Below are 25,615 nucleotides of genomic sequence, written 5' to 3'. Positions count from 1 at the left end.
AGAAGCTCAGTGTGCAGGCATCACTGTTTTTGTTGAAAGGAGCCAAGGAGCCTGGAGAGTGTTTAGATCTGAATTGACTTCTTGTTGGTTGCCCAAGTTAGAGGTCATTTATGTCTATGATACTTTGGGATATGCCAACCTAAAGTCTCAAGAGATTCCAGGAGGAAGAAGAGCTCATAATCTCACAATGAAATCTAAATGAGTCGTGGGTGTTTCTAGAGAAGTCTGTGGCTTGTTTCTTTTCTCCCGTTCCTCCATCAGGGAGAAAAACTTTCCTAGCAAACATACTCACAGACAGAGACATACAGCCCTCAGACTAACACCAGGAAAACTGCTAAGATGGGGCTTTGTTGACATGAGAGACTGTGATGTAGTGAGCCAGAATCGCTGCCTGCTGGGTGGACACAACACGGCAGTGTTAAGGGTCTGTATTTAGACAAGCGCTTGAGCCCACCAGAAGTAAGAAAAACCTACCGCTGTCAGTCAGCCCTGTAGATGCATCCCGCTTCCCAAACAACAGTATCCCCCAAAGCAGAAATGTTGATTTAAATTATTCGTGCTAATGTGAGTGTGGGATAAGGTGATGTGATTCTTGGCTTTCTGACAGAAAGCTGTGAATGATGTGGTAATGGTATATATATAGCCCAGCCTGGATGCCGGAGAAGAAAGCAGGACTGTGAAATCACAGCAGGACCCTCCATTCGCTGCCCTGCTGAGTGCGACAGACACACACAGGGCTGTGTCCAGGTCTGTCAGCAGAAGTAACCAAACAAGCACCAGGAGTCCAGAAAAATCCTCAAGCTCCACCCAAAGATTATATGAAGAATATCAAGCAGAGAGAAAGTGTGACTCTTTATATTTTAATTATAAGGAATAGAAAATTGCTAAATAGATAACGTGTTCGCAGAAGAGCTTAAAAAATAACTACTGTGTTTCGGTTTCCACCTTTGCACTAACTTCCTGTGTGACCTGCCTTTGGTGTCACCATCTTTGCACTAGAGTTTGGTGATTCTGAGATACTTAGTTTCATGAAACCAGAAAGAAAAGAAATTTTATGTTAACTTCTAAAAGAAAATAATGGCTCCAAAATTTTGGTCATCACTCTTAGAATGATCATAATATGAAGAGTATACTTTCTTAAAAATTAGTCTGGAAAATACAACTGGCCCCCAAAATATCCATAATTTCCATCACCAGAGATCTGAAGGGGTTACTACAGACAGAGGAATTAATTGGAGATGAGTAAGAGAACTTTAAAAATCTTTGAAAATCACATCTGCTTGGCAGATGACATGCCAGGGATGTCATGCCATGTATGGCAATCTTTCCTTTTTTTTTTTCAGTCACATAGTCCTTGGCCATAGACTTCCTGCCCCCCACAATGTTACCAAAATTCAACATGTGAAGAGATGGCATGATTATGCCAATAAAGAGTTTGATTTTTTAATTCCTCTATGAAGAGTATAATGTGATATTAAACTCACTCATTGTCACAGGAAGAATCTTCAGGCAAGCTTGAAATAAGACACAAACATGTTGCTCCATCCTAATTCATTCAATGAAAACATCTTCTGTTGCATCCAATGCCCTCACACACACCCAACACCCAGAAGATTATGTGGAGAATATCAAGCACAATGATGCCGCATGTGCTTGTTGGACACAATGAAATCATTGCTGCTCATTCTGCTGCTTCCAAAGTCACGTTAAACGTCTTCCAAAAGTTTCTGCTGTGTGATGGGTTTAGGTTGAATCCTATACACAGCCTATGATTTGGAGGCAGCCCCCAGGCTTTTGATTCCTGATCTTAGGTCAGTGAGGCAAAGAAGATGGCTTTGTCATACAAGAATAACTCAAATTCTGAGGAGATGGAAGATGGTGGAGGACTAAGATGGAGAGATCACCAGCCTCCTCACAAATACATCAAAAACTTACCAAGATATGGAACAGCTCCTACAAAGCAACCTCTAGGAGACAGCAGAAGACTTGGGCCCTCCAGGAGGGGCAGGCTAAGCTCTCTGAAATGATAAAACAACAAAACTCCATAAAGCAGTTATCCTTTAATTTAAAAATAAATATTTTTAAAAAAGAATAACTCAAATTCTTTTTTTACTTTCAAGTTTGACACAGCACTTTTTCACTAAGCACGCTTCTTTCCACTCCTTTCCAAACCTCACAACTGATCTCAACCCCAGCAGATATTTGGTAGATCTAAGATCTAATAAAGAAATAAGCCTTTAAATCTGACATGCTCAGAAGTGGGCAGGGGGTGTGGGGGTAGGGGAACCACCATGCTGATTCGGAAAAATTTCTTAAGCTCTTTAAATGTCCGTGAACACTCTCCCACACCTAGGGTCCCAGAAAGTCTATACAAGAAACATGACAAAAACACCAGCTATAGCCCTGGTGTTTTCTTAAAGCATACATTCAGTCAGGGGATTAGTAAGGAAAAAAAAAACTGTATGAAACTGAATCAGATTTTATAGTAAGGTGGTAAAAAGCAAGTCCGTTGGGACTGAATTAACTCTGGCAAATTACAGAAGAAAAAAAATCAGGTAAGTCGTTTTTAAATTTAAACCCGAGCAAACAAATTAATTTTGTTGTGATTCCAGACCACTTTTTGCCCTCATCTGAGGAGAAGAAGTAGTTCATTTTTACAGCCTGGGATGAACAACTGCTGGTCTTTATGCTCTCGATAATTCCTTGAGGTTGCTTTGTTTTTGTTTTTGTTTTTGTTTTTTTAACTCTAAAAATGTTTGAAATTGAACTACACCCTCATAAGCTAGAAACCTTAAATTGGTAGCAAGGCCTAGCTTCTCTCCTAGAAACATTTTTTTTCTAACATTTGACCCTAGCGACTCCTCCCCACATGACCCATCCCATTGGATCCCATAAAGACAGGCACCCACAGCTGAATTTGAGTCCAGACACCATATTTTGGGGAATGACTAAAAATACCAGCCCACCTATTTTTAGCATGGAGAATAAACATTATCTGTGTGTTTCTTTGGCTCCCAGGAGATTGTTTTTAGTCACAGAATTGAATACCCCTCCTTCCCGCCGTGGATTATTTTTAAAATGCAGGCTCAGAAATAACCCACATACACAACATCGAAGGCCTGACTGCCCTCAAAACTAGAAATATACTGTGCAGAATCAAAGCTAGTGGATTACATGTGCAATCAACAAAGGCCAGAGGCCTAGAGAACCAACACAGTTTTGCTGAAGACTTGCCACACTCTAATACTGTGTTAAAAATCAACACTTTGGGTTGGAAGAAAGCAGAAACTCATAATCTATAAAATGATCCGGGTGAGAAGTACCATGGGAATTAGGGGTGAAGAGGGAATGAAGGGATAGGATGGACTAGATTGGAAGGACTATTCAGAGGCAAAGGAAGAGGCTTCATTAATTTGATCAACTGGGGAAAAGAGAAACCTAAAGTTCATGCCCTTTCTATTGCTTTTTAAACTATAATATTAGATCTTCCTTGTTAAAGACTGTGATGATATTGGTGACAAGGAAAGAACTAATGCCCAGCGCTTCACTTACAAGGATCCCAGCCACAGACCCCAAGCTTTTGAGAGCCCCATTCTGGATCCTACCCAGCAACCACCTTCCCAATAGGACAGAATCCATGAGGCCAAGGGGATGTGCCTATGGTGCCCACACTTACCTTCTGTCATAGGTTTAAAAGTGTCCTCCAAAAACTCATATGTTGAAGTCCTTTCACCCTGCACCCGAGAAACTGATTTTATTTAGAAATAGTCTTTGCTGATGTAATCAAGTTAGGACGAGGTCATTAGAGGGGACCCTAATCAAGCGTGACTGATGTTCTTGTAAAAATGGGATATTTGGACACAGACATAAACACAGAGAAAATGCTATGTGGAGATGAAGGCAGAATCAAGGTGATGCATCTACAAGCTGTGTGTGTGTGTGTGTGTGTGTGTGTGTGTGTGTGTGTGTGTTCATCTCTTAGTCATGTCTGACTCTTGGCAACCCCATGGATTGTAACTCACCAGACTCCTCTGACCATGGAATTTTCTAGGCAATAATGCTGGAGTGGGTTACCATTCCCTCTCCAAGGAATCTTTCCAACTCAGAAATCAAACCCAGTTCTCCCTTACTGAAGGCAGATTCTTTAATCTCTGAGCCACCAGGGAAGCCCATCTATGAGATAAGAAATGCCAAAGATGTCCAGAAAAACCCCAGAAGCCAGGAGAGATGGATGGAATAGATTCTGTATTCACAGCTCTCGAAAACAACCAACCTGGACTTCCTTGGTGGTCCAGGGGTTAAGAATCCACCTGCCAATGCAGGGGACACCAATTTGATCTCTGGTCTGGGAAGATTCCACATACTGCAGAGTAACTAAGCCCATGTGCCACAAAACTGAGCCCACATGCCTAGAGTACATACTCTGCAACAAGAGAAGCTACAGCATCGAGAAACCTGTACGCCACAACTAGAGGGTAGCCCCTGCTTGCCACAACTAGAGAAAGCCCCTGCACCACAACAAAGACCTGGCACAGCCAAAAAAACCCAAAGTTTTTGTTAAATAAATACAAAAATCAACCCTGCTGACACCTAATCTCAGACCTCTAGCCTCCAGTGCTGTGAGACAATACCTATCTGTTAACACTACCCAGTTTGTGGTACTTGGTTAAAGAAGTCCTAGCAATCTCATACACCTTCCTTCTAGACCACACCACAGTACCCAGGATCCAAGAATCTCCTGAGCCGCATTCCAGGGTCTTCATTCTCCAGTTCCCTAAGCCTACCCTCCCACAAGCAGAATGTCGTGGGCTCCAGATGTGGCCATGAGACAACTATTTGTGTGGTATATATCCCAGGGTGCACGGAAGAAGCCTCTACTGGTACAGGAACTGGAGGTGGGAGAGAAGGGCTGCAGGCTGACAGCTAAAAGGCCTACAGCTGAGGTCAGCTCTCCCCAAGCAGCACAATCAAACAGAGAATCCAAGGATTTTAAGAATTGTAAATTTAAACCTTGCCTTCCAGGTAAAGAAGATACATTTGTCAAGATAGGAAGCAAAATTATGTTTATCTTTAAAGATCTCTTAGCTTTATTTCTAACTTTTAAATATTCCTACATGGAGTACATGAGCCTCCTTCCGTAGTCTGGCCTCAGTCACTCAAAGGAGGTTAGGAGTGGGTTGTCCTGTTGATTTCATACCAAGATGCCACCATCTACTCCTTCCATCTGAAATAAGCCCCACATGGCATCAGCCTTACATTTGGAAATGTAATCACTATATATCCAAGGGTAAACCCTGTGGCCTCCTGTCTGATGAAATGTTATTTGCTTTGCCAAAAAAAGACATGTTGAATGCAAAACCTAAAAATAAAAATTCTTTAGCTAAAATTTCCCACCAGAGATGATTTTTTTAAAAACTACGACGTTCTAAATGAGAAAGAAAAAAATGTTTTGGGACGGTCCAATGTTAGATAGCAAAGCAGTCTGGATCCGTGTAGCTTCACTGAAGCTCCGTTCCTTAGAATTAAGTGAATTTCAAGGCCAGGACCCCTACCCTCCATTTCAGAGGGCTATCCTCGGCTCACTTAAAGATCTGCCAGGCCAAGACCATTTGTAGGAAACACTGTTACAGGATATAGTATAAATACAGATTAACTGATACCGTGGTCTGAGATCTTGAAATGTGGAGGAAATTGATAACTCTGGACCATAGGAATCTAAGCAGGTAGTGGTGCTAAATGGCTCATGTTTTCAGGGGATTGGAACCTGATTTCAGGAGTTATACAACTAAAACAGAAGCATTTTTTTTCTTAAGAAAATTATTGAATTAAGGATAGTGAAACCAATGGCTAAATCAAGTCATAGTGGCCCCCAAGGATATGCATAAGAGGAGAGTTACATAGCAGGATTATATAATTAACTGTGCACAGCCACGGTTTTTTGTGGGTCACGTGCTGAGGCAACATTCCGAGATCAATAACTGAGAATGTTCTGAGTACAATAATGGGGGAGGGGAAAAAACAGCTTTATAGAAATGTTTTGGACTTGCCCGAGAGACCCCAATTAGCATTTCAACAAGAGACTGGGTTCTGTTAACACATAAATAAAATAATCCAGATTCAAGATGACATTACACAGAAATAGTTAAATTTGTTTCTCTTTTTTCAAGAAAAAGAAAACTTGTTTCTTGACCTAGTGCTCAGTCCATGAACAGTCTGTCCAGTTGCCTTGGAAAGCAGGAAACAGTTAATAAAAAAAGAAGCAAGCAGGCCAGTTCATAAAAGTGGGCAACAGATGCCAACACCTCATATTCTCACTACTTTCCCTTATAAAATAATAGAAAAAGCATCATAAAATCAATATTAACTTATTTAAGTAGCTATAAAAGAGCTCTCTGGTCTTTTGGTCCAACTATAAAATTATCTCACCATCTCCATGAACTGTCACTCTTTTGAGAATATCCACCACTGCTGTCTATTAGTCCTTAATGGTAAATACTTTGACTGCTACTGGCGTATCTTTCTTAAGGTTGGAGAGGAGTTTTTAAAACAAACATATCAAGTATTGCAAAGGAACTCTTTCTAAGTTACCAAATGTTACTCAATATATTCATGCAAACTCACAGTGAAACAGCAATAAAACACAAGCATCTTTTCCCAAAGAAAACACCACATAACATTATATAGCCAATGCAGTATCTAGAAACTACCTTCCACAAATTTTCTTGTATTCTTCATGATATACTCGAAATATTAAATCATGGGTTCCCTCACATGGTGATTTTTAGGTTAAAAAATATTGCATATACATGATTTCTGAACTTGTATGTTTTATTTTTGTTTGGAGAGTAGCTCTCAACTTCTTCTAGCTAGCTTGTACTGCCAAGATTTTTTTCTAAGTTACAGTCTTTAAATCACACTCCTCTAATTTTGCAGACCCACGTTAGGAATTTTCATCAGAGCATGTGGCTCCACTTTTCCAAACAACTGGTTTGTTTCTTATATCATGGACACTGTCATTCTTCATGACTGATGGTGTTTCTCTCTTTGCCTTGGCCACCAGGCAACCTGTTCATCTCTCTTATCCCTGCTAGATGTTCTTCTACTTTTATTTCTCCTCCCTCACTCCAATTATCATCCATCATTCTTTTTGTATCTTAATTGTATGATATTTGCCTTAATTTCTTTACATAAAAAGATAGTACACACTTTTTCTCCTACTGTCTTAAAATTATCACATGAAATTATTTTCTTCTGGTTCGATCCCTTCCCCTCAACTTAGAGCAGATTTTTTTCAAGAATCCCATTCAGAAAATCTGACCAGGTGTCTCCAAAAACATACCCACCCCTTACCTTAACTTCTTCACCTTGTGTTAAATATGCACTTATAGCACATGTCCCAAACAGGCAGCTAGACCTCTAGGTTATTAGTTACTTGTGTGTGTTTTATCTCATTCTTCCATATTTTCATTTAGTCACGGTAGTTATTTTATTTCTCCTGGGGGAGGTAAAGCTCCCTGAGATGGGAGATTGTACTTACACAATCATCATTTGCTGTTTAACAACTTCCTAATTCCTCAATGCCTACAAGTCTATTATGCACACCATTAGCTGCTTTTTTTTTCTATCCTTTTTTTTTATTATTGCATCAATGTTATTTTTTTATTAATTTACTTATTTTAATTGAAGGCTAATTACTTTACAACATTGTAGTGGGTTTTGCCATACATTGACATGAATCAGCCATGGGTGTACATGTGTCCCCCAATCCTGAACGCCCCTCCCACCTCCCTCCCCATCCCATCCCTCAGCGTTGTCCCAGTGCACCAGCTTTGAATGCCCTGTTTCATGCATCGAACTTGGACTGGTTATCTATTTCACATATGGAAATATACATGTTTCAATACTATTCTCTCAAATCATCCCACCCTCGCCTTCTCCCACAGAGTCCAAAAGTCTGCTCTTTATATCTATGTCTCTTTTGCTGTCTTGCATATAGGGTCATTGTTACCATCTTTCTAAATTCCATATATATGTGTTAATATACTGTATTGGTGTTTTTCTTTCTGACCTACTCCACTCTGTATAATAGGCTCCAGTTTCATCCACCTCATTAGAACTGATTCAAATGCATTCTTTTTAATAGCTGAGTAACATTCCACTGTATAAATGTACCACAGCTTTCTTATCCATTCGTCTGCTGATGGACATCTAGGTTGCTTCCCTAGCTATTGTAAACAGTGCTGTGATGAACATTGGGGTACATGTGTCTCTTTCAACTCTGGTTTCCTCGGTGTGTATGCCCAGCAGTGGGATTGCTGGGTCATATGGCAGTTCAATTTCCAGTTTTCTAAGGAATCTCCACACTGTTCTCCATAGTAGCTGTACTAGTCTGCATTCCCACCAACAGTGTAAGAGGGTTGCCTTTTCTCCACACCCTCTCCAGCATTTATTGTCTGTAGACTTTTTTTGATAGCAGCCATTCTGACCAGCATGAGATGGTACCTCATCATGGTTTTGATTTGCATTTCTCTGATAATGAGTGATGTTGAGCATCTTTTCATGTGTTTGTTAGCCATCTGTATGTCTTCTTTGGAGAAATGTCTGTTTAGTTCACCATTAGCTTTTAGCAATAATAGTCAAGATAAGGTAGGTTATACTGCAATAAAACAAACAAACAAACAAACAAAATTTCCAGTGGCTTTTCACACCAATAACCTTATCAGTCAAACAAAATAAACCTCAAGTCCAAGTGACCTTCCAGACCAATCATCCTCCATCTGGTGCTTGATTTATGAAGCAAAGTCATAATAACATGAAGGTATATTCATGATCAGAAAGAGGAAAAGAGAAACAGGAGACTTCAGAAGGTCTGAAAGCAATATACTTCACTTATACTCATATTTTATTGGCCAGAACAAGTCATATGACCTGCATAGTTTCAAAAGGTCTGAGAATATAATCTACTGTGTGCCCAGAGGATAAAGGAGAACCAGATGATAGTGAGTCCTAGTGACACCTGCTGCAAGCTGTTCACTTGTTGCAAAAGTTTAGGAATAAATTCCAGATATCACTAGATTAAATTATTTTAAGGGATTAAATCCAGGTACATGTCAGCTATTATTAATACAAGACACATATAATCAAGCCCATTCTAAACTAAAACAACCATTTCAACCAACCAACAGACACTTAGTGATCACCAGCTGCATGTGAAAGATAATGTTAAATGCTGTATATCATTTGAAATGACATGCTTATTGGAAAGACAATTGAAATGTCAATCTATTGTCAGTCCTAGAAACAGAAATAAGGTGAAATTGGAATGTTTGACCATCCTCTCAAATTTTGAAACAGTCAAGATGCAAACATTCTAAATAATTTGTCATTCAATACAGACATTATGGATGTGTACCAGGAGTGTGGATGATTTAAAGTTATCAGAAGCATGTCTTTAATATGTATAGAGATAGAAATTAGGTTGGAAAAAAATACAACAGAAACACTCAAAATCGAGAAAGTAAATGAAAAACAACTCATGCAACAGATGTTAAAAATAAGAGATATTATAATATATATTGAAAATAGCTGTAGGAGGTTTCACAGAGAACATTATAATAGATTCGAGTGAAAAAATAGAGTAAATTTAAAATAAGCAGTGACAGAAAAACATGAGAGAAATATGAGATGGGTCTCAAACACTGAGAAAGGCAATATTATTTACCAGTTATGAGCACCTTAGAATCTGCAATATTGTTCTACTAATTATCCTCTCTTTCTGGTATTTTGTTTCCTTTTCCATAATTCCAACATTTCTTTGATCCAGCCCTACCAGGAACATGATTCTCTTATTCCCTGCACCACTAGATGTCTTATTTCCTGGCTATCCTTCATCACATCCACCCTCTCTACTTATTTAAGCTGCCTATTCCCTAACCTCTCCATCAAAATTGTTCTCTTTGCTATGATTTATGACCTGGTCATTGTCAGGCTACCCATCATTGCAGAAATGCCCTCCTGCTTTGGTCTCTGTGACCCTTCCCCACTCTTGGTCCCTGTTTCTCCCACAGCTCTTTCTCAGTCTCTGCTGATTACTTGTCCACCTCCTTCTGCTCTGAATGTAGCATTTCCCAAGGTTTTAGGAAATCCATTCCATCCTATGACTTCAAACATCACTTCTCTGAAGACATCAAAATCTATCACCAGCCTTGATGTCCCTTCTGAGCTCTTTCCAATGGCCTAGGGCTCCTACCTGGGTGTTCTATCACACAGGTCCAAACAAACATAATGTATCCAAAGCCACGCTCAGCCTAGCTAGAATTTCACCCTCTATTAATGGCAGCAAATTCCCTGTTTTCCTCTCCTTTGACCCCCATCCAAAGTTTCCTCAGGAGGGCTTCCCAGGTGGCGCTAATGGTAAAGAACCTGCCTGCCAATGAAGGAGATGTAAGAGGCATGGGTTCAGTCCCTGAATTGGGAAGATCACCTGGAGAAGGGCATGGCAACCCACTCCAGTATTCATGCCTGGAGAATCCCACAGACAGAAGAGCCTGGTGGGCTACGGTCCATTGGGTTGCAAAGAGTTGGACACGACTGAAGCAACTTAGCATGCACGCAAAGTTTTCCCAAGTGTTTATGTCCACTCTAACTTTTCAGAGGCTCCTCACTCAAACTCTGCTTTCCTTTTGCCTGATCAGTTGCAATTGTCCCCTGCTTTGAGATCACCCATGGACAGAGGAGCCTGGTGGGCTACAGTCTACGGGGTCGCAAAGTGTAAGACACAACTGAGCAAATTAAAATTGAATCTTTAGTTCAAAGTTTCTACTTGGGCTTTTAAAGAGTAAATAAAGCATGGCGAACTCCTTCCAAAGAGGACATTGACCTATAAAAGACCTGGGAAGTCCCTGGCTTACTCAACTCTACACAAAGGTTACATTTTTAAGAAGAACCTACAGCACCATCTGTCCAACACCTTCTCTCCCCACCACTGACTCTCTGACCTAACATCTCTCTTTTGGTCTAAGGTACCAATCTCTCCCTCTGGTAAGAGTACTTTCAAAATGTTATTTGTTCATATTATTGTTAACACAATTAAGGTTATTTCCTAGAACAGGTAACACAAAAAACTACTAACCTACCATAAACAATATTTCACATATAATTTCAGGAGGTTACTGGACATCAACAGAGAAGGCAATGGCACCCCACTCCAGTACTCTTGCCTGGAAAATCCCATGGACGGAGGAGCCTGGTAGGCTGCAGTCCATGGGGTCGCTACGAGTCGGATACGACTGAGTGACTTCCCTTTCACTTTTCACTTTCATGCATTGGAGAAGGAAATGGCAACCCATTCCAGTGTTCTTGCCTGGAGAATCCCAGGGACGGGGAAGCCTGGTGGGCTGCTGTCTATGGGGTCACACACACTTGGACACAACTGAAGCGACTTAGCAGCAACTGGACATCAAACAAAAAAGCAGTCAAAAAAGAAGGAAAATGAACAATGTCTTCCTGTAAGATATGCTCCCTGTACCTTTATAATGCCAATGGGAGAGAAAAGATTCATAAGCTCACTTTTCATTTTCCTAAGTATCTTTGGATTGGAAAGAAAGAAGGCTGATAAGTAAGACAATCTTGCAGCCACTTCTAGCTGGTAAGGCTACTTTGTGCAAAACAGAGAAATCACCCCCATCCCCAAAGCAGAGAAATCAGCCATCTGCCAATATACTGTCATTGTAACCATGCATGTGTGCTAAGTCACTTCTGTCTTGTCTAACTCTTTGCGACCTTACGGACTGTAGCACACTAGACTCCTCTGTGCACAACAGACTCCTCTGTCCACGGGATTCTCCAAGCAAGAACACTGAAATGGGTAGCCATTCCCTTCTCCAGGGGATCTTCCCCAACCCAGGGATCAAACCTGTATCTCTTACATCTCTTATTGGCAGGAGAGTTCTTTACCACTAGTGCCACCTGGGAAGCCCCATCGTGATCATGTGCTGTGCTTAGTCGCTCAGTTGTGTCCGACTTTTGTGACTCAATAAACTGTAGCCCACCATTCTCCTCTGTCCATGGGATTCTTCAGGTAAGAATACTGGAGTGGAAATCAAAGAAATTTTGACTCCTGGGAATGTGGCTTCATCGAGTCACAGATATACCACCTATTAGCTTTTGACTTTGGTGAAGTTACTAACCTCCTTAATCCTCAGTTTCTTCATCTATAAAATGTAGATAATAGTTCTTATAAGATTGTTGTGAGGGTTAAATGACATAATTCACACAAAGACTTAAGTGCTTTATCTAGCACTTAATAAATAGTAGCTATTCATGTTACATGATTCTGTAATGGATAAAGTATTTGAAACAAGTATGATTATTTTTATGATTCTAATATGCCATGCCCTCCTCCAGGTGATCTTCCCAACCCAGGGATTGAACTCAAGTCTCCCACATTGCAGGCGAATTCTTTTCCATCTGCGCCACAGGGAAACCCAATTGTGTTCATATCGATCTATAATGTCTTTATGTGAATAGTGCCCTTGGGGGTTGTTCCAAGGACAATTCACACAACCTATGTACAGCCTGGAAAATAATTAAATAATCAGAGAATAAGATCCAGAAGGATAGCCTCATTTAAAAAAAAACAAAAACAACATGATATATTAATGCAAGTGACAGCTTGACAAACAGTTTTTCTATCAGGTTGGCCAAAAAGTTTCTTCAAGGTTTTGCATAAGATGTGGAAAAATGCCAACGAAGTTTTTAAGGTCAACCCAATACAAAAGGCAACAAGCAGAGTGTCTGTCCATGTGAACAAAGAACAGAGCAAAAGAAAGAAAATGTCAGGTACAGCTTGAAAAATCCAGGCTACAGAGAGGAAGAACTGCCTAACAGGAGTGATGGAAACACTAGGAGATTCAGAAACATATATTCATTTGCATGTGCATACCTGTCCTTCAGTACACACACACAATTCTCCCTCAGTTTTGAGAAAGAATGCCAAACTTCTTCTGGTGGACACAACTTCTATGCTAAGATAAAGATGAATAGATAAATTCGAGTTCAGACCACCTGGTTGTGCATCCCAGCTCCAGCTCTTATCAGAGGAGGATTTAGCCCATCCCTTAAGTTTATTTAGGTTTCAGATTACACATCAACACCCCACAGAAGGCTTCCTTATGAAACACCTAAAGTAAGTTTCCCACCATCTCACCAGTAAATGCTATCTCAGTCCACTTAGTTAGTTAGTAGTTTGCTTCCTATCAATCAGTGCAACTTGCAATTTTTACTTTTCTACTTACTTGTTTTGTTTTCCGTCACTCCATTAGAATATTTAATGCAAGAGAGAAATGTGTCTGTTTTAATCAGACTGGTGTTTATTCCCAGCACCCAGAAAACTGCCCAATATACAGATGAATCAATGAATCTTTCTGAGCCCTTTCCCCTTTATAAATCAGAGGTTTGCTGTGTTTGTTGTGAAGAATACAACATAAGGAAGCAGCTGGCTTCCACAGTTGCTAAGTCTGACCCAGTGTGTCATAAGACATCACGGCTACTCTCCCCACTGCTACCCATCACCATCTCCAGCAGCATCTGGAAGAGCTGAAGGCAGAGAAGCCTGTTGTTTGCAACATGTTATCCATCAAATTGTAGCAATATCTCTCTTTCTGTCTCATCACTATTTTGTGTCATGATTTACTGTCCCCACAGAGAGGATGGAACAAGTAGCCTAGCTCTTCCAACAAAAGCATCCTGTGGCCTTTTCTTCACACAATACCCAGGGCAATGATGTACTTGAAAGTGTTTTTCATCATTTCTTCGTGAAGCTCCTGAGGCCAGATTATAGCAATAGGATCTGTAATAGTTACTTTCATCTATCAATATGGTCAGGCTCTGGTGTCCAATTCCTTGGTCAAGCACAAGTTTAGATGTTGCTGTGAAGATGTTTGTACACGTGACTAACATTTACAACCATTAGGTTTGAGTAAAGCAGATGATTCTTCATTATGTGGGCAGGTCTCATCCAATCAGTTGAAGACTTTAAGAGTAAAGACTGAGGTCTCCCAGAGAAGAAGAAATTCTGCCCTGAAGACTGTAACATAGAAATCATGCCAGAGTTTTCAGCCAGCTAGCCGACCCTGCAAATCTTGGGCTTGCCAAATCTGACAGTCACATAATCCAATTCCTTAAAATAAATCCCTCTCTCTCATCTCCATATATAAATATATATATATACCTATATGTGTATATGTTTATATAAAGTGTATGTGAAATTTTGTTTATGTGTGTTTTTTCTGGAGTTAAGATTCATTTCTTTCATCATCTTCTCAGAATGATAGTCCCAAAACTTATATATATGTATATGTATATATACACAGAGAGAGAACCAACAGTACATATAATAATATATATATATATATAAAACCATTAGAGCATTTATCAGAACTTATGATTTTTTACGTGAAAGAATCTACATTTCCACAGTAATGAAAAACTGTTTTTTTACTCTATCCCAGGGAAATGGTCAGGAACATCAGGGTACCCAGTGAGAGGAATGGCACTTGAGAGTGACCTCTTACAAGTGCCTTCTGGTCTCCTCAGAATCACTTAACCCAGGTCACCCTCTGTAATTCAGAGAGAATCAAAACCACAGTTTAGAGCCTCAAAAAAGTTCATCGAGTAGGGAGTAAAGAGCTCCTCAGAGTTCTGACGCAAATGGAAAAGACTTTTTTCCGCCCCTGGTTACCCCTCTGGGCCCTTTCACCACCTGGAAAAAAAATAATGGTACATGATTACGCAGAATAAGGGCCTCTCCCTCCCTCTTGAATTCATTTTTTTTAAGAATCTCTTTTCTAAAAATACAAGGAATTCTGTGAATCTTTTTTCTGCTTCTGAAATATTTTCTAAAGAATCTCTCTAGTACTTGCAAAGCGGTGATTATGAATGACTAAACAGTCTTGCATATATTTCTGGAATACTTGGAAATGCCTCTGTTATTTTTGGAAAGATGTGCTTGTTCAGGTTATTCCGGCAATGGGCAGCTACTGAGAATTCTTTAGTGATAAAAAGCCTGTAGCTCCACCTACTGCTTCCTCAAAAATGACAACCTGGTTTCAGCACTCAAAAATAAAAATGCAGATCCAGTGAAACAGCTTTATCTTCCAAATAAAACTCATATACTTAACTGATTTCAGTAAATATTTAGTTAAATGTTTCCACCACTGACAAAACAAACATGTATAGCCCATACATTATGCATTAGATGTAGAAGAGAGGGAAATAAAAGCAGACAAGGAGTAAACTGTTGAGTATTTTGAAACATCTACCAAAGTCGTTGCCAACACCAGCTGAGAAGTGAGGTGGATTGGAGAAGTCCTTGGAGAATACACAGCTTTGGAGAAAGAACAGACTTTAAAACACAGGCAAAATAATCACAAACATGAGGCCTCGTGGTATCTTGTTTTGCCTGGATTTGAAAAAATGGTGACATGGGATCCAAAGGCAAGAGAGAAGTGAGAGAATCCAAACCTTTAGCTGAATGCTCTTGTTAAAATGGTCCAACTTTCTGCCACCTTGTCCTTCCTCGTGGCTCACTCCACAGGACCTGGTTCAAAAAACAATTTCCAATGGAATTAATTCTTTTGTTTTGACTTTGTCCACTGCTACTAAACCCCCCAAATCAATGCCTCTACATTACAGCAAATTTTCTTGTCTAATTTCTAGAAACTCAACCGCAATAGACAGTGCTATTCTCTCAGTATGAGACTAAGAAATGCCAACTAGGAAACATGTTTTCCTTCTCTACTCATTTGTTCTTCCTGTGAGTCTCAGCTGCTTTTCAGGTAAAAGCCAGTTTCTCTCCATCACAGCTGAAAAGAAATACATATTTCCCATTTTCCATTTTCAACTGTGAGGTGTAACTGAACTAGGACATACTAGGGAAGAACACTGAGAACTACTAAGTCAGTCATGTCCAGGCACACAAGGTTTTTATTGCTAAATCTAGAGGGGTTCTTTCCCCTGCTTTCATTAATCATACTTAGCTGCTTAAAAATATGTACAGCTTTGGTTTTAGGGTAATGCAATATAATGTAATTGTATCATCAATAGCATTTCTATTTTGCACCTTTACATTTAGAGAACATTTTTCGTCTTTATGGGGTTTTGGAGACAACTTTAATTGGATACAATTTTAACCCCTCCAGAGAAGTTGCCAGAATACCAATACCATTCACACATGCTTTACCCAGATTCACAATGGGGCAAACCATAAAAATTTTGTTCCATTATTTGTCACTCTCTCCATTTTCCAACCCATTTGAGAATACTTTGCAAAATATCTTGCTCCTTTACTCCTAAATACATCAGTGTATGTTTCCTAAAAGAAGAATATTTTCTTACATTAACCACGGTTCCAAAACCTAGGTGATTTACTATTGGTGTAATTCTGCTATCTAATCCACAGTCCACATCCAGACTTCACCAATCATGCCAATAATGTCTTTAGAGCTATCTTTTTTATCCTGGTCCAGGATCCATACAAGATTCCTACCTTGCATTTCAGTCTCCTTTATTCTGGAGTGGTTCTTCACATTTTCTTTATCTTTCATGATCTGGACATTTTAAAAAGAATCCAGCCAGCTCTTTTATACAACATTGTCCATTTAGGGTTATGGTCTTTTGCCTTCTCCTGTCACAGGACAGATGTTTTGTTCTCAGTTTATCACATGATTTGGCAATACCAACGTCAATCACTTGGTGTGAAATGCTGTTCACCCACTTTTCCCCTTCATTGTTGTTGTTGTTTAGTCTCTAAGTCATGTCCAACTCTTTGTGACCCCATGGACTGTAGTCCATGCTGCCATGGGATTTCTAGGCAAGAATACTGGAATGGATTGCCACTCCCTTCCCCAGGGGATCTTCCCAACCCAGGGATCGAACTGGTGTCTCCCGCAGCTCCTGCATTGGCAGGCAGATTCTTTATCACTGCGTCACCTGGGAAGCTTTCCCTTCATAAGCAATAAATATCTGTGGGCAGATACTTTGAGACTATGAACATATCCTCAGTGCAGTGCTCAGTGCTCAGTCACTTAGTCGTGTCTGACTCTTTGAGACCCCATGGAGTGTAGCCCACCAAGCTCTTCTGTCCATGGAATTCTCTAGGTAAGAATACTTGAACAGGTTGCCATTTCCTACTCCAGGGGATCTTCCTGACCCAGGGATTAAGCTCATGTCTCTTGTGTCTCCTGCATTGGCAGGTAGATTTTTTACCGCTGAGCCACCTGGGAGGCCCATGAACATATACTAATTTTCATCAAATTTCAACCACTAGGATGTATTGATGATTTTTCCTGAATTAATTATTAATAATGATGCAAATTTTAATTACTACAAATGTTGCAAAATAGAGATTTTCTAACACCATCATCCTTCCTACATATACTAGTTGGCAAAACACATTTAGCCCACCTTATTTCAATATTAGCATTTTGCAATGTCAGTGACAACCCAGAAGCATATTTGCAAAGACCTAAACTGCTTATTGATTGGAAGAAATCAACTTTTCTTGAATCTGAAAAGTTTGTGGTTATTAAATCCCAACAGAAAATGTTAAATACCTTCTGAAAAAATCCCTCCAAATCATTAAAAAATTCTTCCAAAAACTAGAAACTATCAAATCAAAACAAAAACTGCACCTAAAAATAACACTGACTTGTTTGATCAGCAAAATGATACTCATCAAATTAAAAATAGATTTAAAAATCTATAAAAAAATTAAAATAGGGTCTTTTGATTCATGAGAAAAAAAAAAAAAGCAAAACCTCAAGTCTGCTGAGAAGCCTGCTTATTTGACTTATACGCAGAGCACATTATGCAAAATGCTGGGCTGGGGGAATCACAAGCTGGAATCAAGATTTCTGGGTGAAATATCAACAACCTCAGATATACAAATGAAACCACTCTAATGGCAGAAAGTGAAGAAGAACTAATGAGCCTCTTGATGAGGGTGAAAGCAGAGAATGCGAAAGGAGATTGAAAAAGCTGACTTGAAGCTCAACATTAAAAAAGTAAGATCGTGGCATCTGGTCCCATCACCTCATGCAAATAGAAGGGGGAAAAGTGGAAGCAATGACAGATTTTATTTTCTTGGGCTCCAAAATCACTGTGGATGGTGACTGCAACCATGAAATTAAAAGAGACTTGCTTCTTGGAAGGAAAACTATGACAAATTCAGACAGCATATTAAAAAGCAGGGACAATTTTGCCAACAAAGGTCCATATAGTCAAAGCTGTGGTTTTTCCAGTAGTCATGTACAGATATGAGAGTTGGATCATGAAGAAGGATGAGCACCAAAGAGCTGATGCTTTCAAATTGTGATGTTGGAGAAGACTCTTAAGAGTCTCTTGGACTGCAAGGAGGTCAAACCTGTCAAAATAAAGGAAATCAACCCTGAATATTCATTGGAAGGACTGTTGCTGAAGCTGAAGCTCCAATACTTTGGCTACCAGATGTGAAGAGTCAACTCATTAGAAAAGACCCTAATGCTGGGAAAGATTGAAGGCAAAAGGAGAGTGGGGTGCCAGAGGATGAGATGGTTAGACAGCATCACTGACGCAATGGACATGAATTTGCATAAACTCTGGGAAATAGTGGAGGACAAAGAAGCCTGGCTTGCTACAGTCCATGAGATCACAAAGCCGTTGGACACAATTTTGAAATTGAACAACAACAACAACAGCAGAGATCCCAATCAGCCTGGTTTATCTCTTGGTGTGGTAACTCAAATGAAGATTACATAAGATAAAAAAAATCTGGACAGATGGCAGAGTAGACTGAATGAAATGATGGCAATATGGACCTTATCCCCAAAATGTATAATCTTACCAATTTTAACCAGTCTTTCCAGCTATGATTACAGCACACCTAGAAGGAAATAAAGTAAGGAGTCCTCTGCTCAGGGCCAGCTTCAGGGGCGTGAGATCTGTGCAGCCACACATTGGCACCACATTTACAAGGGCCCTCACCTAATTTGCTGCTTTGTTGTCAACATTCTGAAAGGATTATTTTAAGAAAGAGCTCTTGGATTTTAGTTTGCACTGGGCCCCACAAATTGTGTAGCCCACTCTGATTCCACCTACAAGACAAGTCCTAGCCTGAAGCCTGCTCCTTCATTTCCTCTACTAAGGCTTTTATTTCAAGTTCTCAGCTCCTCTTCCTTCGATATTAATATCTGCAGGAGCTTCTAATTAATTTACTAGCCTCTTTTCTCTTGCCTCCATTTTCTCATTCATAATATACAAATCACATCCTGCCACAACCTTAAAATCCATCAGTGAATTCTCACTGTATGCAGAATAGAGTTCACGTTCCTTAGCAAGGCACAGATGTCCACTGCAGAATGGTGTGATCTTCATTCTACTCCACTACTGTCTCCCTTCCCTCTTTCATGCATCCTATGTTATTGCTCCAGAGTCATTGCCTCAGATGTCCTTGTCCTCCCCTACCTTGGTTCATTCCCCTGCCTGGGCTGTCCTTCCCACTCAGTTCTCTTATCTGGAGAGCAGTAGAGCAATGTAACCTCCGCAGCCTTCCCTGTCTTTTCCCTGTGTGTGTGCTAAGTCACTTCAATTGTGTCTGACTCTGTGTGATGCCAAGGCCTGTAGCCCACCAGGCGCCTCTGTCCATGGGATTCTCCAGGCAAGAATACTGGAGTGGGTTTCCATGCCCTTCAGTGGATCTTCCTGACCCAGGGATCGAACCCATATTTCTTGTAGCTCTTGCATTGCAGGTGGATCTTTTACCAGTGAGCTACTGGTGATGTCTGTACTTTTCCCTACTGCATACTAATTTTTGTCTCCTCTTCTGAATAGCATCTGAACGTACTTCTGTGGTATTACTTAACCTAAATAACCACAATAGCTAATTTACTCCTTTCCAAACAAAGTGTGAACCTCCAGAATCAGAACTCATATCCTGTTCTTTCTACTCTTAACTCAATGACTAGCACCTAGAGGCACCAGTAGTAGTCATTCAAGAGATCATTGAAATTGAACTGTCACTTAAGTAATGAGGACATTTAAGCCCACAGTCACCCAGGAAACTAACAGCAAAGCCAAAATTCAATCTCAGGCCACCTAATTGTTGATTCAGTATACCATGTTGTCTTCTTCTGGTGAATTTTCCAATAAAATACCAGTCATTTCCCCCCACCAATATGTGACATAACACATCCCTTTTGTGCTCATCCAGGATGTGAGAAATTGAAGCAATAATGTGCCCCTCCTAGAAATTCTCCAGAATATGGGTTGTTTGATCTGGGTGTGCACTAGGGGACTGCTATTCCAGTTCTTCATTTCACCCCAAAGAAAGGAGAGAGGAGAGAGATGAAGAGGCTCTCCCTGGGTTACTCAATTAGTTACCAAATGTGCTGAGTCTTAGGCCAGTACTAATGCCATTGACCACATTGTCTTGTAATTAAAGGCAAGAATCCGGATAAACATGCTTGATCATAGCAAATAAGTATTGGTTCCCTAGCACCTGCTGTTGGACTGATTTGCTTCTTTCCTTGACCAGCAAAGGACCATCTGAGATTTACACAGTGCTATAAAGTCTTTCAGCTTTTATCTCTACCATAGTGTAGGTTCCATCCAAGCATATTTGGATTCCCCTATGCTCAAACACAGATGGAGAAGCCTCCACATCCCCTCTCTGCTCTGCACATCCCCTCCCCAATGCATAAAGACATGTCTGAACATATTTGATTGCTCCATTCTAAAAAACTAGCTCTAATGGAAAGGCTCATATTACTAAAAGGTGAAAGGGGATTCCCCAACTACCTCCAACTATCCAGCGGGTGCTCTTCAGAGAATAACTATTGCCTTTTTCTAACACATCTGAAAAGGAATGAGGAAGTTATTCCAATTCCAACCACAGGGGCCTAAAGTAGACACCAGGAAGAGGAAAGACCGGGACACATAGTGGGAGGCTGGAAACAGATTTCTGATAACATAAACTGTCTTGAAAAGAATGGACTAAAATTTCATAAATCCTTAGATTGCATTTTGAGAAAACCAGTTATAGATCAAATTCACTGTAGAGTGTTCTGTCCACTAAAAAAAAAGCTATGCTTCAAAAAAATTTCATAAATCCACAAAGGGTTACTGCTGCTGCTGCTAAGTCGTTTCAGTCATGTCCAACTCTGTGTGACCCCATAGACAGCAGCCCACCAGGCTCCTCTGTCCCTGGGATTCTCAAGGCAAGAATACTGGAGTGGGTTGCCATTTTCTTCTCCAATGCATGAAAGTGAAAAGTGAAAGTGAAGTCACTCAGTAGTGCCTGACTCTTAGCGACCCCATGGACTGCAGCCTACCAGGCTCCTCCGTCCATGGGATTTTCCAGGCAAGAGTATTGGAGTGGGTTGCCATTGCCTTCTATGACAAAGGTTGAGCAAATAGAATATTTTAAATAGCCTTATCAGCAACTTTGAAAACATCTTAAAAAGAAGTGATGTTTGTTGGTCTCTGGCATTTGTTCCCATAGAAAATTTGGGATTAAAGTTACTGACTGAGGGCATATAATCTAGGAAAAAGGACTGAACTGGGGTCCAGCATGCTTGGTCAGTTGATGCCTGCTTCCTCCTAGTCCCTGACTGTGGACACATTCAATGTAAATTGGCTTCCCTGGTGGTTCAGTCGGTAAGAATCCACCTGCAATGAGGGAGACCTGGGTTCGATCCCTGGGCTTAAGACAACTGAGTCATGGACCAGAAGTCTTGTTTGAAACATGCCATACCCTGTGCATATTTGTGTCTTTATCTGAAATATTGGGGTCAGGGAAGAGCAAAGGCTTTGATTATGAGCCATTCAAATGCCAGCTCAGCCACTTCTCAATAATGACATTAAATATCTCTGAGTTTCATTTTCCTCTTCTCCAAAATGGAAAATATATCACCTATCTTATAGGAATTTTGTGAGAATTCAAATTACTCAAAAGTACAATGTCTCCATTGTACGCAATTTAAAAAAAAAAAAAAATGTTTTTTTCATGTATTCCTTCCCACCTTCTCCCACATAGAGTTTTTGGGAGACAAAAAAACAGAATATACATGCCTGACATATAATCATCACATAATAAGTGATAATTTCTTTTCCCCTCCCTTCCCACCTCACCATCATTATAATGAGGGTTTTGTGATAGCTAATTCCTAAAATCCCATCTAACTCTATAATTCTACTAATAAATTCCCTGCTTCAACACTTAGTTTCATTTGTGCATCTTTGGATCCAGGACAGTAGCAAGTTAGCACAGGTATTTAATTAGTATCTGTAACATTAAATTTCCCCTACTATTAACCAGGTTTGAGGTAAGATGCCTGCTCTCTGTGTTTCTGGAACTATACACACTGAAGGAAATGACTCAGCTTCTAAGTCAGGAGGAGGCTATGAGAGGGAAGGTACACCTGGCAGAGCACAGCACTGACAGCACTCACCTCCACAGGGAAGAAACCCCCACCTCACTCTGTCCCCTTCACTGGGGAGCATCTTCCTGACGTCAGATGGCTGCTTCCAGAATTCAGCAGCAATCTCTAACAGTTGTTACATTTTAAAAGTACTCTATCAATGTGCTTTTTTGAGCCATTGCCCACAGTGCAAACAGGGCCATCAAGGATCTCCCTTTGAACCTATATTTGATTATTGGCCAAATTTTCCGTATCCTGTTATAGGCTGTTTCAAAAACATCTGTTTTCATTAAAGAGTGATCAGGAAAGTGCTCTCACATTATAGAGGAAACGGGCTTTGTTTAATATGAATTGTTGGCACTATAAACCCTTGTTTCGAAGCTGAAGGAACAATCAACATCTGTGCCAAATCTAGTAAGACAGGCTGGGCCTCACTGACCACAAACCGCAGGACTCAGTTCTGGGAAGGACTGCCCTAAAATGTAAGACTGGTGAAGTTCCAGGGTAAGGTCTCTTTCACCCAATTTTGGCACATATCACCTACTAGATATGAAAAAAGAAAAGGAAACTCATGGAGCTATGCTCCATCCTGCTCTGAGACCCTCTTGATCCCAATTAGTCTGTTGTCAGACGGCTCTCTGCTATCCTTCCTCCATTGCCATCTCTCTTCTTCCTCTGCCTCTTCTTCAAAGATTAAATACTGAATTTGGGTCACTTCAAAAACTTAAAGAATTCACCCTCTTTCCTGTCCAATTTCCACCCTAATTACTACAAGTCATCCTATAGTCTTGATATACAGTCTAATATGTATACATTTGATTTCAGTATTGGTCATTTGGTGATGTCCATGTGTAAAGTCATCTCTTGTGTTGTTGAAAAAGGGTGTTTGCTATAACCTATGCATTCTCTTGGCAGAATTCAGTTAGTCTTTGCCCTGTTTCATTCTGTTCTTCAAGGCCAAACTTGCCTGTTACACCAGATACCTCTTGACTTCCTACTTTTGCATTCCAATCCCCTATGATGAGAAGGAGATCTTTTTTTTGGTGTTAGTTCTAGGAGGTCTTCTAGGTCTTCATAGAACTGGTCAACTTCAGCTTCTTCAGCAGCAGTGGTAGAGGCATAGACTTGGATTACTGTGATATTGAATGGTTTGCCTTGGAAATGAACCAAGATCATTCCGTCATTTTTGAGGTTGCACCCAAGTACTGCATTTTGGACTCTCTTGTTGATTATGAGGGCTACTCCATTTCTTCTATGGGATTCATGACCACAACAGTAAATATAATGGTCATCTGAATTAAATTCGCCATTCCTGCCCATTTTAGTTCACTGACTCCTAAGATGTCGATGTTTATTCTTACCATATCCTGCTTGACCATGTCCAATTTACCTTGATTCATGGACCTACCATTCTAGATTACTATGCAATACTGTTCTTTGTGACATCAGATTTTGCTTTCATCACAAGACACATCCACAACTGAGCACCATTTCCGCTTTGGCCCAGCCGCTTAATTCTTTCTGGGGATATTAGTAGTACTCCCCTACTCTTCCCCAGAAGCATACTGGACGCCTTCAGACCTGGGGGACTCATCATTCGGTGTCATATCTTTGTGTCCTTTTATACAGTTTATGAGTTTCTCACACCAAGTGTACTAGGGTGGTTTGCCATTCCCTCCTCCAGTGGATCACATTCTGTCAGAACTCTCCGCTATGACCCATCCATGTTGGGTGGCCCTATACAGCATGGCTTATAGCTTCATCGCATTATGCAAGCCCCTTCATCACAACAAGGCAGTGATCACGAAACCATTCAATCTTAAGGGAAATCAACCCTGAATACTCATTAGAAGGACTGATGCTGAAGCTGAAACTCCAGTATTTTTTATCATCTTATGTGAACAGCTGACTCACTGGAAAAATCTCTGATGCTGGGAAAGATTGAGGGCAGAGGGGAAGAGTGTGTCAGAGGATGAGGTGGCTGGATGCCATCACCAATGCAATGGACATGAACTTGGGCAAACTTTGGGAGATGGTGAGGGACAGAGAGGCTTGGTGTCCTGCACTCCATGAAATCACAAAGAGTCAGACATGACTTGGCAACTTAAAAACAACAACAATCTATACATTCATGTTAACAGTATAAAAGACATTTATTGTGCATCTACAGTGCATACAGCACTAAGATGTTCAACATGTGGTCTTGTTATAAAAGAACCAACAGACCTAGAGAGAAACTATGACATATACAGGAATAACTACCATGCAATGAAGCAAAAGTTAGTGTCTTCAGAGTGGTAGAATTCGGACGAGAGAAAGATGATTTCCAACTGGATCAGCCAGTAAAGGAATGGCCCATGAACAGGCCTTTTAAGGATTTTAGTAGGTGATGATTATTGGGGGAAGTACTTTGCAGGTAACAGGAAAGGCAGAAGAAAAGGAGCATCCTAGAAACCAAAGGCAAGACAGGAACTTGGCCATCAAAAAAAATTCCAACCAGTCCCTTTCTGTAATGAGTTAGATGACAGATAAGTACAGAAAACCACATAGAAAAGCAAGGTTTACAGACTTCACATATTCATAAGTGCTAAATGGCACTGTGCATGGTGAGTTAGGAAGAAGACAACTGACAGAGATAGGTGATGAACTGGACACTCAAGAATGGCCTTGGGTTGGTGTGGGCAGCAGAGAAGGCATTCCAGGAAAGTAAAACAATTGAGCTAAGACATCATCTCTATGAACCCCTTTCTTCCATTTTCTTAAACATACCCACTCATTCCTTCATCTGTATTTATTGAGCACCTAATATGTGCTCATGCTAGGCATGAGAGATATAGAAGTAATTGTATGGTATCATGAGCCTCTTCCTAGCATTTACTATATTGTGGGAATGACATTAAATAAGCCCAAAAACAATTAGAATTCAATTGCAATTGTGATAAGTACAGTGAAGAAAAAGTACAGGGTATTTTGAACACCTGTAATTGGAATCCAGAACTTGGTTTTCTCTTTAGAGTTTCTTTTTAAATTCCAAACAGGTACCAGCATATCCCACTTTCTCCAAAGCAAGCCCATGGCCCATGCCATCTTCTCCCAGTGCTCTGGGGCTCTGTGGACCTCCTTGTGGGTTCTCTAGTCCCCTTGCCTCTTAAGGATCTGAA

At 40.3% G+C, this 25,615-nt stretch overlaps 1 long non-coding RNA gene across 1 annotated transcript; it reads right to left on the bottom strand.

Moving 5' to 3' along the window:
* Positions 1 to 15,179: 15,179 nt before the first annotated feature.
* On the bottom strand, positions 15,180 to 23,873 carry LOC145532104 (uncharacterized). The gene is made up of 3 exons (XR_014072995.1): positions 23,816 to 23,873; positions 23,422 to 23,608; positions 15,180 to 15,598 (listed from the first exon to the last, which is right to left on the bottom strand). It is a non-coding gene; the product is annotated as an uncharacterized LOC145532104 (long non-coding RNA).
* Positions 23,874 to 25,615: the final 1,742 nt, after the last annotated feature.

This window comes from Giraffa tippelskirchi, chromosome 13 (assembly GCF_054371585.1).
Source record: "Giraffa tippelskirchi isolate mGirTip1 chromosome 13, T2T-mGirTip1v1.2.pri, whole genome shotgun sequence".
In the NCBI taxonomy this organism is placed as follows: domain Eukaryota; kingdom Metazoa; phylum Chordata; class Mammalia; order Artiodactyla; family Giraffidae; genus Giraffa; species Giraffa tippelskirchi.
Note: the sequence above shows the minus strand (reverse complement) of the source record. Positions and strands in the feature narration are given on the sequence as shown.